The 17490-nt window shown below is 44.6% G+C and overlaps 1 non-coding gene across 1 annotated transcript; it reads right to left on the minus strand.

Moving 5' to 3' along the window:
• Positions 1-1578: 1578 nt before the first annotated feature.
• On the minus strand, positions 1579-1683 carry LOC112313202 (U6 spliceosomal RNA). Its single transcript, XR_002975667.1, has one exon. It is a non-coding gene; the product is annotated as a U6 spliceosomal RNA (small nuclear RNA).
• Between the last annotated feature and the right edge of the window lie 15807 nt (positions 1684-17490).

Below are 17490 nucleotides of genomic sequence, written 5' to 3' on the forward strand. Positions count from 1 at the left end.
GTACAGAACACCCTAACGGCGGTAGTCTCCGGAGGATGTTTACAGTGGACCCCTCGGACGGGCCTGGTGGCACGATTGTAACTCAGGAAACAGAGGGGCTGGCCCCTTTCTGGGCTCTGCTTTCCAGGACTCTGGATCCTATGTAAACCTGAAATAGGAGACTCAGGTATCGGGATATATAAAACGGGAACCCCTAAACCTGGCTCTGTCCTGCCGCTTCACTCGCAGCACGTCTGCCTGGCCAGGGCTTTCTGGTACCTTGAGCTGCTCCAAGCAGAAAGAACACGGCTTCTGAGCAGTTTGAAAGAGGCAGCGGTTACCAGCTCTTCGCCATTTCCCACCATGCCCCACATGCCCCATCGTATCCGGCCTGGCACTTCCCACCCCGCCCGGCTTTCCAGTGGATAACATCCCGGACTGTATGTCTCCCAGGTCTTCATCCCCTGGTTAAGGCTGGAGTAATTTTTTGTTGACCCTTAAGCAAAGGTAGAAACCAATGAGAACTTTAAAAAAAAAAAACAAAAAACAAAACAGTTCAGTCATAATTGAATCCACCTAAAGCAGAATTACTTCTGTACCTGGGAGTGGAACACTGAGCCCAAGCTGGCCCTTCTCTTGTTAGGGCAGCAGACAGACAGTCATCCACTGGCTCCTTACTAACACTCTAGGAACAGTTGCAGGCTAAGCAGGGCACTCAGGAGAGTCAGCTCCTGCAGAGACTTTCTGGAGAGGCCCCTAGGCTGCAGCAAGTGGAAGGGTTTTCTTCACTTGAGCAGCCCCACCCCTGGCGCTTGGGGGCAATCCTTGGAGACCTGGACCCTGCAGGAAGGACATTCGAAGAAGAATGTCCTTCTCCTTTACTCTCCCTTCCTCATCCATTCAGGTACTTTCTGCTTTCTGCATAGTGTGTGTGGCAGTTCTTACACAGACTGGAGAGCACACTCATGGGGCATAAAAAGCAACATACAAATAAGTCAAAATAAAAATACAGTCATAAGTGTCAAGTGATGGATAAAAACATGTGAAGCAATGAGCTCCTCAGGGATCACAGACACGGGGAAGTCGTGGTCGGGAAAGCGCTTATATTCACTGAAGTGTAGAAGGAATGGAGATTCTGGAAAAGATGACTGGAGGGTTGGACCTGGCAGGAAGGTGAAAGGCTGGGGTCAAGATGGCTGGAGCCCACCATGCAGGGTGCAAACGCCAAGGAGCAGGGCTTGGGGAAAGCTATGTTTTGGGTGATTCGAGCAAATTGACATGACCCGGTTTATGCCAGTAGCAACCTCCCAGTTGTGATAACTCAACATGTCTCCAGACATTGCCAAATTTCACCTGGGGATCGGAATCGCTGCAGGTGAGAACCACTGACCCAGGTAATTCAGATGTCTCTCTCTCTCTGTCTGGCATCTCCCCTCTCTAGTGTCCTGCTTAACTACAGTAAGTCTTAATCCAACTGGGCTCCCCTCCTGCGGTGTCCCAGAGAAAGCTCCTCAGCATTGGCATGGTGCCCAGCTTTAGTTCCCTACATGATAACACATATCTGATATTCTTGATATATGACATAAAAAATATATAATTGTTACTATGGAACGCTTCACAAATTTGTGTGTCATCCTTGTACAGGGGCCACACTAATCTTATCTGTGTCGTTCCAACTTCAGTATGTGACCTGCCCAATCGAGCACTGATGACTGACGTGCTTTTTACAAGGGCTCACACAGAGACCAGTGAGCGCCGGATATGGCTGTCCCAAATCACCACATTGCGAGGGTTAACCACCTCCCACCACATGAGGGCGCTTAGGGATTTCTCACCTCCCTGGCACTCCAGCCTCAAACCTTCAGTCCTCACATCCCAAACTTTCTGGGGCATCTGGCCCTCACAATATCAATTCCTACCAGATAAGCTCCTAAAGGCTTATCTCAACCCCACCCCTCACCTAAACAATACTGAAACCCTAAGAGATGTAGGTACAGTCCCTGAGGTCAGAGTTGTTGAATCTAAATCTGCATGAGGGCTTGTGTGAGCTTCAGGAAGGAAGTGTGAACTGAAGCCACATCATGGCACTCCGCTTGCTCCCACCCACAGAGAGCTCTGTTCCTGCACAAGGACACTCATGTGTGCACACCGACCCACCCAGACACACCTCTGAAGAACAAATGAAGAAAATTAAGGACAATATAACCTAAGTGCATATTTAGAGGAATTTTTTCCCCTATAGGAACATGATCAACAGAGAACAACTCCACAGTGACAGTGACAGTACTGCTTTCCCTCCTGGTGGTCCCCGAACCTCTCTGTTCCAGTCAGGACTGCTGCTTTACTTTGTCATAACCAAAATGCGCAAAAGAAATGCCTGCCAGCAAAGGTGAAATTCAGGCCTCTACCTCCAGAGAAACCAAAAATCTGCCTGCAGCTTTAAAATAGTTGTTCCACCCACTGCTTGTCTCTATCAAGGTTTTAAAAAGCACATGGGCTAGTCTCAGCCAGGTGCCCCGTTATATCTATAGTTGGAGATAAATCTATATATTCTCTCTATACATTAACATATGCCATAGTGTCATCTACTTTTATAAAACTATTTAACCGTGTTTCTTTAATTCTGTTTCACATTGAAATTTAACAATTAAAAGCACATTCCTCTCCTACACTATAAACTGCTGGTGCTCAGCCACCAGAGGTTGGGTTCCATCTGAGGTTGACGGTGGTGGTGGTCTTTCTCATCCTGCACACATGAGGAAATTGACTGGGGCTTCTTGTTGGTCCCAGCCTCTCCATTAATGTGGCTTTGCTTTAGAATGAAAGTGGGAAGCAATAATTTTTCTGGATAAGTAATGGGTTTATCTCCAACCCACTACCAAAGTAATGTTAGTGATCAGATGGTACTTTTGGAGGTAAAACATGTTCAAGGAAACAGCTAGGCATAATTGGCTTTTTTTTTTTCCTGTGTGACTATTACAGTTAATTTGTTTAGAGGGTGAGTGGGGAGAGAATGCCTTAGAGTACTTATTCCTCCTCCTACTCCTGGACTTATAAATATCAGATGGGCTCCTTTTTCCACCACAGCTGGGTTTTTTTTTTTAATAACCAAAGGTAGTTTTCCCCCCATGCATTCAAACCTCAACCCTTAACTATCCCTTTTTCACTAAAGCAAAGACCTCTAGCAATCACCCATTGTTTAGAGCTGAAAGTTTTCCAGAGTTGATGATCAAGATGAAGACCATCTAATAGCCACTAGGACCCTGCACAAACAGGTCACATCCCAAGGTGGGTCCATGGTGGGTGGGTGAGGACGCTGCCCAGACAATCTTCTCCAGGCTCATTGGTCTGTTTCTACCCCAGTCTTATTCTTTCTGGCTCATCCTGCCACTTGTTGGGCCTCCCCGCCCCCCGACCAGGGATAAACACAGAATAGTGGGATCGCATGGGAGACAGTCTCCACAGACCTTTTCTGGACCATTTTAAGCCTTTTACAGGAAGGCAAACTTGGGAAGGAGGGCTGTAATGAGGTCTGGAATTACCCACATTCCCCTGCCCCAACTGACATCCTGCACCCTGCTCTGAGCTGCAAGGACTGATGATTTTAGCCCTAGACCCTATAATGGAACCATCAGCCCTAGGCTGACAAACAGTTGTAATTTCTAACCCCAGAGGAGCAAAAGATAAAAGTGCTAAAAAACAATAAGAACCCCCCCCCAAAAAAAAAAATGAATCCAAGAACTCTAAGGCTCCTAATTTGGAAAGATCAACTAGGAAATGCCTCACAGAGAATTATAGATTAGAAAAAATAGATGAAGGCAAGATGATACATGGTAAATTTAATGTAAGGCTTACAAGATGAATGTAGAGAGTCATAAAGAAATATCCTACAAGTTGTTCTTGTTGGTGGAATTCAGATGGAAAGTTTTAGAGAAAAGCATAAACTATTTTGAAAAAGGCATGAGTTTAAATATAGATTCCTTCACTGACTGTCCTGCCTCTCACTCCTGGATGAAAACCCTAATTCTGCTCGAGATCCTTGGGGACAGAAGGTGTTATGATTTCTGGAAGCTCTAAATGTTCACTCCTCCTGGAAGGGGTGGGTACTGGGCTGAGATGAATTCAGATTCTTGAGCTGCAGGAAAAGCCTCAGAGGTTCAGTTTCCCTGGTGTGCTAATGGTCAATAAGTAAACTTCAGAATTTGGAAGCCAGTATAACAACTCCAGCTGGGCTCATCTCTGCCTGCCCCTGCTTTCTCCTCCCGCTTCTATCATTTGGATCTTTCTCTTCCTTGGAATTGAATTCCCTCTGGAGGGTGGGGTAGAGTCATTACCATGCCTCCTCCATGGACTTTCGTCGATATTTATAATTGCTGATTCCAACACATTCGAGGCACACTCTTCCATCTCGCCAAGTCTGAGCTTTTTTTCTGGGCTTTACAAGAAGTCTGGTCTCTGGATACTCTCACTTAAGCAAACTTAAAAAAATACAGTTTGTGTCCCAGAATATATTTCTTCAATGAATTTTTTCTTTAGTCTTCAAGGGTTACAAAGAAAGCAGATAACTTGCAAGGTTCTCTTTGTTCTGTGTACATTTTTCCTTCAGCATCTCCAGATACTTCCTGAGCAATGACATGTCTGGATGCCCTGTCTGCCAGGTGAGTGGAGAATGCAGATGAGCTCTGGAGCACAGCAGGCATCCAGGTGCAGATGCTGGCTCAGCTGGCAGCCAGCAGTGCCCTTTGGTCTGGTGGGTCACTGCACAGCTGTCTCCTCGCCTCCTTGCAGGGGCCTCCCTAATAAGGGAGGACAACCTTCTCACATTCTGTTCCAAATAGAACCCAACAAGTGAACATGACGAACTCCTTCTCTTTTTTTCCCCCTTATTGCTCCATTATTCCCCTTTCTGTTCGCATTCCTTTTTAAGCCGTCAGCGCCAGCTCTCAGATTCCCCTTGAAGACTGAAGGACTTGTTCCCTTGCCTGCTGGGGAGGCTGTCACAAATAGTCCTCCATTCCCAGCTTCTTCTGGAATTGCCTCTGCTCAAGGGAATCCCTTGCCCAAGGTCACAGCCCCTTCTAGGAGGCTGCATGATTGTGATCAACATGGAGTATAGTCTTGGCACCTTTTTCCAGTGTGAGACTCAGATGAGTCACAGGCTTAGCTCCGACTTTTATTGAGACTGACTCGTGTGGCTCAGATTCTTATTCAACACAAACCTTCCATCTTCACCCTTGAAAGTGGTGTTTTCCCCTAAGTCACGTCCCAATAAACTTCCTGCACACTAGCCTCCATCTCAGCAACTGTGTCCTAGGGAACCCCACTTGCAACAGCTGTGAAGAGGTGGAATGCAGAAGACACTACTTGATGGACAAAAGAAATGCACATTAAATAGGTTGATGGCATTACAAGATGATTACTAATAAAGAGTCATAAGTTACCGTTCAAAAAACACAGTCATAGGAAAACATCAATGGGGCAAGAGTAGTGAGGGGAGGCTTCCTGGAAGAGGCAGAGTAAGAGCTGTGACTTGTTGATAGAATTTGAAAAGGGAGAGAACCATTACGGGGTGCTTTAGCTAGAAGGAATCGCTCAAGTGATTTGAGAATGAACATCCCTGATTTGTGGAATAGGAGTTTTATGTGGGCAAAGCAGACATTGTTGGAAGGTGGGAAGGAGCTACATATATGGTTTGGCTAAGCCAGATTGTGGTTAGATACAGATTTGGAAAACTTTGACAGCCAGGCTGAGACATCCAATACCCACAGTGAGGGACTTACTAGGCATATCAGGTAAGAAGAGGGACACATGAAGCATATATAGGTGTAAGTGACCTCTAAGTAATTGTTGGGCCAGGTGGGCAGAGATTTCATAATAATACTTGATAGTAATAATTGCAAAAAATCACTACTAATTTTACTACTTTTAACACAAATCTATTATTTTTCCCTGTGTTGTAGAGTAGACAGTGGCCCAGTTTCGCCACATGTGTAGCTGCTTCATGAACTTGAGCGACTGTTCCACTGCACTTGCACTTTCCCTGCTGGGGTGTTGAGCCGTTGTGATGGGAGCGTGAGAGCAGGTGCCAGGACCTGTGCCACCACCCTGTCGCCCACTGGGTTTGTGTGCTTGCGAGTACTGTTTTTTCCAGCAGTTTATAGGGCAGGTCAGCACTGGGACTAAATTAGAGGAAGGACACCAGTTGGGTGGCAGTTTCACTGGCAGAATTAGGGAGTGAAGGGTGGCTGGATTCGGGTGGGAACAATGCATGTAACAAAATCTCATTTCTTTCCACAGCTGGATGATATTCAATTGAAATGTGTAAATCACATTTGTTTAACCATTTACCTGTTGATGAACACTTGGATTGTTCCCAGCTTTTGGCTATTGTGAATAATGTTGCTATAAACATAGGCATGCAAGTGACTATTTGAGTCCCTGTTTTCAGTTTCTTTGGGTATATACCTAGGAGTGGAATTGCTGGCCCATGTGGTGGTAATTATCAGGGTGGGCGGGGATATCCCCCTGGCAACCTAAGCCCGCCCCTTATCCTATCAAAGATGCCAGAATATCAGGATAGGTGGGGATATCCGACTGACAGCCGGAGCTCGAGGGGAACCACCAATGATGGATCGTGGCTTTGTTCCAGGAGACCAATCCCTAGCCCTCGAGGGGAGCCAATCAGAATTTTGGTGTATAAAGCCCCACCATATTCCCTGCTGGGCGCGACTTCTCCAGCCCCCACTCTGCGGACAGGAGAATTTTGCCCCAGAGCGCAAACCCCAAATAAGGCTCTGTACTGCCTAATTTTGTGGCTGATTGGCATTTATTCCTTGGCAGAGCCTAAGAAAACTTTTCAGTAATCATACATTTAACTCATTGAGGTGCCACCAAACTATTTTCCACAGCAGGTGAGCCATTTTATATTCTACCAGTACTGTATGAGATTTACAAAATTTCTTCACATTTTCATCAACACATTATTTTCCATTTTTAAAACTATAAACATCCTAGTAGGTATGAGTGGGTATCTCATTGTGCTTCATATTTAATTGTAGTTGCAGAAATTTTACTTCTTTTACAATAATTTTAAACAACTAGATCTATTTATTTTGTTTATGGTCTTATTGCTTTTTATTTAAATGTTTTTGGAAATAAATAAAATTTAAATAATGCACAAAGGAACAAAGTAAAAACTAATAAAAAGACAACTGGATTTAAGCAGCTTTATAGGACCGCTCAGTTTGGCTTATGAAGCTCTCAATTCAAATAGTTTTTCACTTCCCAGACAATCTTGTCAGATATTTTTTTGCTTTCCTGTTTTTTATTTTTCAAGTCTTTTGTATTATGCCTGTATGGTCCAGTGGAGAGTTTCCTGTTTCCTCCACAATTTGACAGTTGAACTCATATAGTCAAAAGAGCTGCTAGATAGTATCTTTCTTGAGTAATGTTTATATTCTGTTGACATGATAGGAACTCTCAGAACCGTAGTGTTTTTACTGAGGGTGAAGTGATACCGAGCTGTGGAAATTACAGCCACCAGACCCACCCTGCACCCTGCCATGACTGACTCCATGACACATTCTGGAAATTCCCAGACTGTCCTTTTTCCAAAAAATTATTATTTTATTTTATTTTTAGAGACAGAGGAAGGGAGGGAGATAGAGAGGAAGGGAAACATCAGTGTGAATCATATATTTGATATGATAAAAAAGCATATATTTGATATGAGTCCAGTATTCAAAATACAGAACTCTTTCAACCTAAAATGACAACAAAATAACTCAATTTTATTTATTTATTTAAGGATTTTATTTATTTATTTTTAGAGAGGGGGAAGGGAGGGAGAAAGAGAAGGAAAGAAACACTGATGTGAGAGAGAAACATCTATTGGCTGCCTCACGTATGTGTCCTGACCAGGAGTCAAACTCACAACCTTTCAATTTATGGAATGGCGCCCAACCAACTGAGCCACACTGGTCAGGGCAAAAGAACTCGATTTTAAAATGGACAAACAATCTGAGTAGGCATTTTTTCAAAGAAGGTATACAAATGGCTAACAAGCACATGAAAAGATGCTAAATGACAGTAGTCACAAGGGAAAAGCAAATCAAATTAATGAGTTATCATTTTATATCCACTAGGATGGCTATAATTTAGGAACATGACATTAAATCAAGAGAAAATGATGTAATCAAGAGACACGGTAAATACAAGCTATGTGAGGCAGCTTCTGGCACAACATGGCTTACAGTTTTAAAGCAAAAAAAAAAAAAAAGTTTTTCCCTCGCTGCTGTGGCTCAGTGGATTGAGTGCTGGCCTCTGAACCTAAAGGTTGCTGGTTCTATTCCCAGTCAGGGCACATGCCTGGGTCTTGGGCTGGGTTCCCAACTGGGGGCCTACAAGAAAGAACCAATTGACATCTCTCTTGCACTCTGATGTTTCTCTCCTCTTTCTCCCTCCCTGCCCCTCTCTCTAAAAATAAATAAATAAGATCTAAAATTATTTTATTAAGTAGAAAGAGCACAATCTAAAATAATAACAAAAAGTATAGTATAGTAAATACATAAACCAGTAACATAGTCATCTGTTATCATTATCAAGTGCTGTACATAATTGTATGTGCTGTACTGTATGTAATTGTGTGTGCTGTACTTTTTATATGACCGGCAACAGCGGGTTGGTTTAGACCAGCATCACCAGACACATGTGAGTAATGTGATGTGCTGTGACATTTTGATGGCTGTGACGACACCAGGTGAAATATTCCAAGACAAGACCCCCCGTGGATACCTGAAACCGTGGGTAGTCCTGAACCCTCTGTATACCATGTTTCTCCTACGCATACATACCTACGACAAAGTTTAATTTATAAATTTGGCACAATAAGAGATTAACAGCAAAACTAATAATAAAATAGAGCAATTAGGACAATATATTGTCAGAAAAGTTATGTGAACGTGGGCTCTCATAACAGATGTGATAACTGAGAGGGTTATGAAGTGACTAAGGGCTGGGGGCCTATGCAGAGTTGGGTACACTGGACAAGCCTCATACTGTATGATTCCATTCATTTGAAGGGTCCAGAATAGGCAAATCTATAAGAACAGAACACAGATGGCGGCTGCCAGTGGCTGGCGTGGGGGCAGTGAAGAGTGACGGCTAACAGGTACAGGGGTTCTTGGAGAAAGTGGAAATGGCCTAAAACTGACTGTGGTGATGTCTCACAACTCTGAGAAAGTGGAAACGGTTTAAATGGGTGAATTGTATGATACGCAAATCACGTCATAACATAAGTCTCAATATAACTCTCAGAAAAAGGTTCAAAGGGACTGGACTCCTCCAGCTCTTCCGACCCTGTGGCCGGCCCCTTGCCCTCACTCATTATAGAGCGGGAAAACCCTCCCGGCCCAGCTGCTGTTCTCAGACCGGCCCACTCTTGGTTATCCTGGGGGTTGTTCTGTTTGTAGGTCCATCAGTTGCTGAATTGTTTCCTGTTATTTCCTCCTGTACTTTGCCAATATAGAGGGTCTGGCAGAAGTAACGCCTGCTTGAGTATGGTAGGTAGGGTAATGATATGAGTGTAATAACTTATAGTTTAAATTTGAACATTTCACTTAAAATATCATATGGTGTGCTTGAGTGTGATATTGTTATGTTACAGAGTTACATGCTTATGATTTTGTAATAAAAATTTTTGTGATAAAGAAGGGGTGTTATTTGTGCTGGACCCTGTATAACAAGCAGGCTTCCCTCTATTTGGTCCTTTGTCCCACCTGCTTGCATCGTAGGATTCAAGAGGATACTTTGTCACTTACTTTTGTTGTAATTCTTGCCTATGGATTTTTAGTTTTACTCTCCAGTTGCTCCACTTTTATATGAGGATTCCAAAAATTCCAAAAATTATGCTAGCATCTCTGCCATCATCTTTCTAGAATTCCTGTAGGGGAGCTTTGTAAAATGTCCCTTTCTAATATGAATTTCCAATATTTTTCCCCAGTTTACCTGTATCTTTTGTCATTTGAGCTTTTTTGATGGGTGACTTGGAGATGAGGAGATGCGGGGCCTGAGAGGGGGGGCAACTTGTGGCTTCCCATGCTGTGTTTTGTATGAGCTGGTGGCAGCACTTTCTGATAATGGGGAAATTCACCCATCTCCGTTTTAGCAGCCTGGAAGCTCTGTGGAGTGACTGGACTTTCTCAGGTTGTTATTAATATGTTCTGTGTTTCTTCTGTAGTGCAATTCAGTTCACCTATTGCTCAGAGAACATTGCTATGGTAACTTATTCTGGAATGAAAAAGTAATTTATTTTAATATATTGGTCTTTTTTAATAAAGATTTTATTTATTTATTTTTAGAGAGGGGAAGGGAGGAAGAAAGAGAGAGAGACATCATTGTGTGGTTGCCTCTCGCGCTCTCCCTACTGGGGATCTGGCCTGCAACCCAGGCATGTGCCCTGACTGGGAATTGAACCTGCAACACTTTGGTTTGCAGGCTGGTACTCAGTCCACTGAGCCACACCAGCCAGGGTGAAAACCAGTTATTCAGAGTTGAGGAAAAGGAAGGGGGACTGGAAAATTGAGCCCTCCAGCCATTCAGTCACCACTCATTACCCAAAGGCACTTGAAAGAATTAAGGAAAACAAAGACATGTGGTTACATTGCTGCTCTGTGTCCATTACAGAGGAGAAAGGCTTTAATCCAACTGGAATTATCAGAGGACAATTCTCTAAAGCAGGGAATGGAGATAATTTAATTCCTTGCACACTGGGATTTGTAGCGTAGTCTGTAATGGGACTGCAAGATGTCTAACTTGGAGTCAAAATATGTCTTGCTTTATAGTGTTTTCAGTTATGATGGAATTCCATTAATATTTGAATGCTGGTTTCAATGATTATGAAATATTGTCTTAAGGCCGAGTGCAGAAGTCCAGTTCTTTTACAGTGTCTGTCTTCCGAATGGTTGCCAAGAATCCTGAGAAATGTGCACATGTATAGTAAGCCCTTCAACTGGAAATGGGAAAGAGCTACCTTGGTTTCCTATTGCTGCTGTAACGAATTACCAGCAACTTAGTGGTATAAAACAACACATGTTTATTATCTTAAAGTAGTTAAAAGTCCCAATTGGGCCTCCCTTGAATTAAAATCAAAGTGTTGGCAGAACCTTTTGGAGGCTTGAGGGAGATTCCGTGCCCTTGTTTTTTTCAACTTCTAAAGTCTACCATGGTCCTGGGCTCATGGCCCCTTTTCCATCTTCAAGGTCAGCAAGGCAGTAATTTGAATCTCTTTGACTCTCTGCCCTCTGCTTCTGTTGTTGAATCACCTTTTCTGACTCTGACCCTCCTGCCTCCTCTTATAAGAACCCCTGTGGTCACGTTGGGCCCATCTGGATAAGCCAGGATAACTTCTTAGGATCATTAACTTAATCACGTCTACGAAGTCCCTTTTTTTACATGTCAGGTAATAAACTTACAGTTTCTGAGGGTTAGGATGTGGGCATCATTATGATGGTGGTGGGAGGGGGGCTCATTCTGCCTGACACAGACCCCGACACATTGTAGGTATGCCCGTCCTAACCAGAACCTTTCCAGAGCCTGGTGCCGGGAGAGCTAGAACGCTACCTTACACCTTATAGACAGTGATGCCTATGGATAGTCTTATGAAACAAACACTGTCAGGGGTGTCCAAACTTTTGGCATCTTTGGGCCACACTGGAAGAAGAGTTATCTTGGGCCACACATTAAACACATTGTGACATGTAATCACAAAAAAATCTCATAATGTTTTAGGTTAATTTACGGTTTTGTGTTGGACCACATTCATAGCCACCCTGGGACACATGCAGCCCACCGGCTGCAGGTTGGACAGCCCTGTGGGCTTAAGTATTACTTAGAAAGGGGAAGAGGTCTAGTAGGAAAGTTTCATATTCCAATTCAATTACCTGACAGCCTTCTCTGAGACTTTGCTTCATCAACTACTCTCATTTTTTCCTTTTCCTTCTTCACTTTGTCTCTCCTTTGCCCAAGGGTATGCCTACATGTCTTCTTTCCTAAAAAAAGCAAATAATACCACCTTCCCAGGACACTATAGCAGCCCTTGACCTAGACAAGGTGGCAGTTCAAGAACTGTTTTTTTTTTTTTTTATTGAATTTATTGGGGTGACAGTGGTTAATAAAATTATATAGGTTTCTGGTGTACATTTCTATAATACATCTTCTGTATATTGTGTGTTCACCACTCCAAGGAAAGGAACCATATTTTATTTTATTTTAAGATTTTATTTATTTTTAGAGAGAGGGGGAGGGAGGAAGAGAGGGAGAGAAACATCAATGTGTGGTTGCCTCTCATGCACCCCCTACTGGGGACCTGGTCTGCAACTCAGGCATGTGCCCTGACTGGGAATTGAACTGGCGACCTTTTGGTTCTCAGGCTGGCACTCAATCCACTGAGCCACACCAGCAAGGGCAAGGAACCACATTTTAAACAGGAAATCAGTGCTCATTGCACAGGACACCATGTGGCTGCTGTACAGGACTCTTCAGTGCCCTGTGTCTTCATATTAATTACCACATATGCAAAGTTCTGAGTGGGGCATCCACATGGCAGATCCTAGGCCTCAGGCCTATGACTTGGCACAGGGAACGGGAAGAAAGATCATCTTTAACCAGGAGGCAGTACACAGGCATTTCATCAGAAGTCTATGTTGTAGAGAAACCGTTCCCACCCCACCTTCATTATCAGTTAGGGCTAGGTCTGGCTAAATGTGAGATACACGCATACGACCATAGGCAACAAGGGTTAAACAAGATAAACACTTTATTTCTATGTCACATAAATAAAGTCTGGAGGTAAGGAGTCCAGTGATGGCTGGATGATCACCAGGTCCTCTAGTTTCTTCTAGCTTATGTATTTGCCATATCACCTCACACTCGAGACAGGAGTGTTATAACCCAAAAGAGGAAACTACACAAGGTAAGTGACCCATACTCCTAGGCTGCTTTTCAGAAGTTGCACATGCTACTTCCTCTGACATCTCATTGGCCAGAATTTAGTTGCAAGAGAGGCTGAACAAGGTGATCTTATTCTGGGCATCCCTGTGCCTAGTTAATATCAGGGGCTCTGCAGCTGAGGAAGAAGGGAAAAATGGACTTTGGAGGACAACCAGCATTTTTTGACAATACCTGCAAATAGAAAGGAGATTAAATACTTGCTATTTTTTACCTTTCTTTAAAAAATGATATGAGTTTACTATGGCTTCTGTATCAGTTCATTGTCTTGGTTCTCCTCCTACTTTATGCTGTTTTATTCTCTCCCTCTTCTGCTCCCTCCCCTTCTCTATTAATGCACTCTGGTTGCAAGTAACAGAAAGTGGCTAACTTAAGGAAAGGACTCACTGACTCAAAGGGAAGGCTCGAGCACCAGGCTGAGAGATGTGAGAGACCGGGCAGCTCCAGGGGTTGGGAAGCAAGAATATTTGACAGTATCACTGGCAGGAAGATGCTGTAATTAATGAGCTCCCATCTTTTTCAATAATCATATTGTGACTCCTAAATTTTCAAATTGTGTTTGAGAAAGTCTCATTGGTCTAGCTTTTTCTCATCCAGGCACTCAAGGTTAGATCAAGGTTTCCTGTCACACTATTGACATTTGGGCTGGATAATTTGTTGTGGGGGCCTGTCCTGTGCACAGGGATTGTTAGCAACACCCCTGGTCTTGACCCATAAGGTGCTAGTGGTATCCTCCCCACAATCACGTCAACCAACGTCTCCAGACATTGCCAACTATCTCCTGTGAGACAAAATCAACCTCAGTTGAGAACTACTGTTCTAGATGGAGAGGAAAAAAGAAACAAAGAACAAGTTGCAATGTGAGATAGACCGATATAAGCACAAAGTACAAAAATGGTCTGTAAGGAACTTAAATTGGAGATTTTCATAAGAACAGACAGAGGGGCTAACACTTGTTTAGTCTTTGCTTTCCTTGTTACACAAAAGCTGCTTTACATTTGTTGATCTGTTTCATTCTTGCAGTAATCTTGATAGGGATTATTTTGTGTTAGGAGGAAAGTGAGCTAGTGAGTTAAAGTTACATGCTCAAGGCTACACATCAGTTTCTTTGTATTTGCTAACGGGACCACCTTCCTCTCCACCACCCCATGATCATGGTCATCACATTCTGGTCGTCTTCAAACCACCCCAATTTCACCCCAGCAGCAATCAGCAGTCACGGCTGGAGGACTGCGGTGTCATGGTGTCTCTCACATCTCTGGTTCCGTTTTCCCCACCGCATTTCACCCCAATCCTCTCCACCCTAAACATTTACCAGGATTAATCTCAACACAAACTGGATATTGCATCTCCTTTCTCTCCATGGCAAACCAAATTGAAACTTCATGGGTCTGCTTCCTAACCCCATTTCTCGGAGTTCTCACTGCCTTCCAAAGCAGACATCATGTTCTGACAACAGCAGCTATTTCTGAAGTGCTTACCGTACTGGTCCACAGAATCCTTACAGCAGCAGTCCAGTGAGGGTGATGGTGCCGTTCTTATTTTACAAGTGACCCCAGGCTTCTTCCTCTTCCTCTTTGATCATGCTACCCCCATTGTCTCAACACCTTCCTTTCTTCCTTTACTCATTTTGCTCCAATTCCTGTGAGGTTCAGCTCTGACGTCACCTTCCCAGAGCTGTTCTTGATCACTTAGCCCTTGGAGATGGTTATTTTCTTTTAGTACACTGTTCCCGCATATTTATCTCATATCACTCTCACAGTAAGCTTCTAGAATGGAACTGGAATCACCCCTGAACCTCTAGCATCCTACTCTCAGTAGATGCTCAAACATGTGTTATCTGAACAAAGTTGAGGCCACTGCTCACACAGAGTTTTTCTATTTTCCTCAAAGCGGCCAGGTAGCCAGTTACTGGAGTGTCAGGGCTGCGAGCCAGCCCTGTGGCCCTTGCCCAGCACCACCAGCACTGCATTAGGGCCCAGGTGCTCGCTTGATCCTCCCATCTGCACCTGAGGACAGGAGCGTTCCCTCTTGGGGCAAGGAAAGCCTACCTCAGCCACCTTGAAGTTGCTCCACGAATGGGAATGTGGCCTGTTTTAGGGCTGAGCAGAACAGCACTAGCCAGGCCATTTATTTAACAGCTTTTAGTGGTCACCTAATGAGCTTCCATTTCCTCTTTGTAATGTTGGGATACTACCTGCCCTTTCCAGGGCTGCTGAGAGGTTTCAAGTTCAAGTATGGAAAGCATTTCGCTGAGAGCTTGGCTCCTCCAGCGTCAGACTTATTACTCTGGTCCTCCTCAGCCCGTGTTCTGAGGATGATGGAGCCTGGCAGTGCTGTGTCCCTGCTCTTGCCCTACTGGGTTCCCTTTTCTTCAGCTGGGGAAAGGATTCCACACAGCCCTCCTGTGCCACCAAAATGAGGGTCAGTCCACCTCCAGCCCCGCCCCTCCAGGGGCCTCTGTGGGACAGCAGCTCCCTTCACAGGGTGAAGAGGGCCTCCTCACCCCCTGCCGGAGGCCCTCTGTTGGGAGATTTGGGAATGAGAAACAGTGAGACTCCTTCAGAGATTTTTTTGGCCTAAGGCATCAGACACTTTGATATTCTGATGGTGAGGAGAGGATGTGAGAAAGCAGGTATGTCCTAGAAAATATTTTGTCTTGCTTTTCTGACATCCTTGGTCTAACTGTACCATAGTTGTCATTTCTGAGAGTTGACTTCTCAATTCTACACTAAATGTCTCTAGGGAATTAGTGCATTTAACCCTGCGGCTCCCATCACCTGTTCCCTTTCTGTAGATGAGGAAACTGAGGCACAGCAAGGGTAGGGCCCAGGGCTCACCCTAGGTCTGCCTGACCTGGAAGGACGGTCAGCCCTGCCCTTTCCCCACACGGATACTCCTCTGAGTAATGCTGAAGGCCCTGCATTTCTCCTGCCTCCAAACTCTCTGGATCCAGGCCAGATTCTCCAAGATCTGTCCCTGGAGGTGGTGAGCTTGCCACTTGTTCTTCCTTCAACACGTCCTTGCCTTACAGGTTTCAAGTCCTGACCTTGTTCCAAAACAACCATTTCCCCTGTGCTTGGGGAGCACCAAGGCTCTGGGCAAGGAGAGTGTGAACGGTGGGAAGCCATCTGACATTTCCCCCACCAACACAAGGAAACCCAGTCTGAGGATGGAGGAATGTTAAGAGGTTTTTAGTTTTGAGCGGCGAAGAGCCACTTTCAATGACTTAAAATGAAAAACAAGTGAAGCAGCAGTAGGTGGCTAGAGAACTCTCCCGGGAAACCAGGCAGACTCAGGGGCAGGCGGGTAAGATGCAGGATCGCCCAGTCATCATTCAGGTGTTAAGCACTGCACTGCCGGGGCCACAGCCGGCATCACCTCAGCTCCCGGCAGCTGCCTCTGAAGTTGGATAAGAAAGCCACCACTTGCTTCGGCTCCTCCTCCTACCTGACTCAGCGTCCACCTGACTGGTCAAACCAAGGTCACAGCCCTGCCCTAGCTGTAGGGGAGGTTTTTCTGATGAGAAGTGATCTCAGCAACTCACCAGGACTTAAATGGCAGTCTCCAAACACAGGATTAGACTCTGGGTAGCCCTCACAACAGAAAGTGTCCACTACAGTGGTCAGCCAGTTAAATTTCCTATTCCCTTTGCATTACAGATGAAGATGAATCCTAGAGGGGAGAATGGCTTTCTTCACAAAGACACAGGGCCAAGGCAACTCAGTTTCATCTCCTGGGATGAAACTAATCAACTGAACTCCAATTGAATAGAGCACTGTTGGGACCTTGGGGATTTGTCTGCCTCAGGGAGCATGAGGGCCAGGTAGTTATGCCACCTGTACTGTGCTTTTTCAAGCAAAACACTAAATTTTAAACAACTGTTTCCTCTGGAAAGCCCAAGTCCCCTCTGAGACACCCTAGTTTGTGGATGACTAAACATACTAATCTAACCCATCTCCTGGGTTTGGTATATCCACTTTGCAAGATAACAGCATTAAGCAGTTTGGCAAGAGGCTCTGCATGTACTGATTCCTGTCTGGATATTTCCAAACCTAGCTGTGCAGGAGAATCATCCATATTCCTGTGTCCTGCTAAAGGCCTAAATCAGAATCTCCTGGACATAGGGCAAGAAAATCTTTAAAAATCTGTTTTGTCTGTGGCACAACTGGCATTTGGGAACTTACCACCCTGGACAGAAGCCTGTCCTCTATAGGCAGAGAAGGTTCCATCACCTTTTCATCCACCAAAGTGCACCAGAACTCAAGGATGCAGTTTTCCAGGCTTAGAAATAGCTAGAATATTTCTCTATGTATCTGTATCACGACTTGGAAAACTTTACAATCATTCCCGGCACGTTCTTATTTCCTCTGGACTGTAACCAGGCTCCTAAGAGGAACTCGGCTACAGCATGGGTGTCCTGTGCACAGTTCCTAACACCTAAGAGGCCTTTAATCCATGGTGACTTGGGGTTATCCACATGCACTTTGCTGATCCCTCCACCTA

This window comes from Desmodus rotundus, chromosome 2 (assembly GCF_022682495.2).
Source record: "Desmodus rotundus isolate HL8 chromosome 2, HLdesRot8A.1, whole genome shotgun sequence".
Taxonomy (NCBI): Eukaryota; Metazoa; Chordata; class Mammalia; order Chiroptera; family Phyllostomidae; genus Desmodus; species Desmodus rotundus.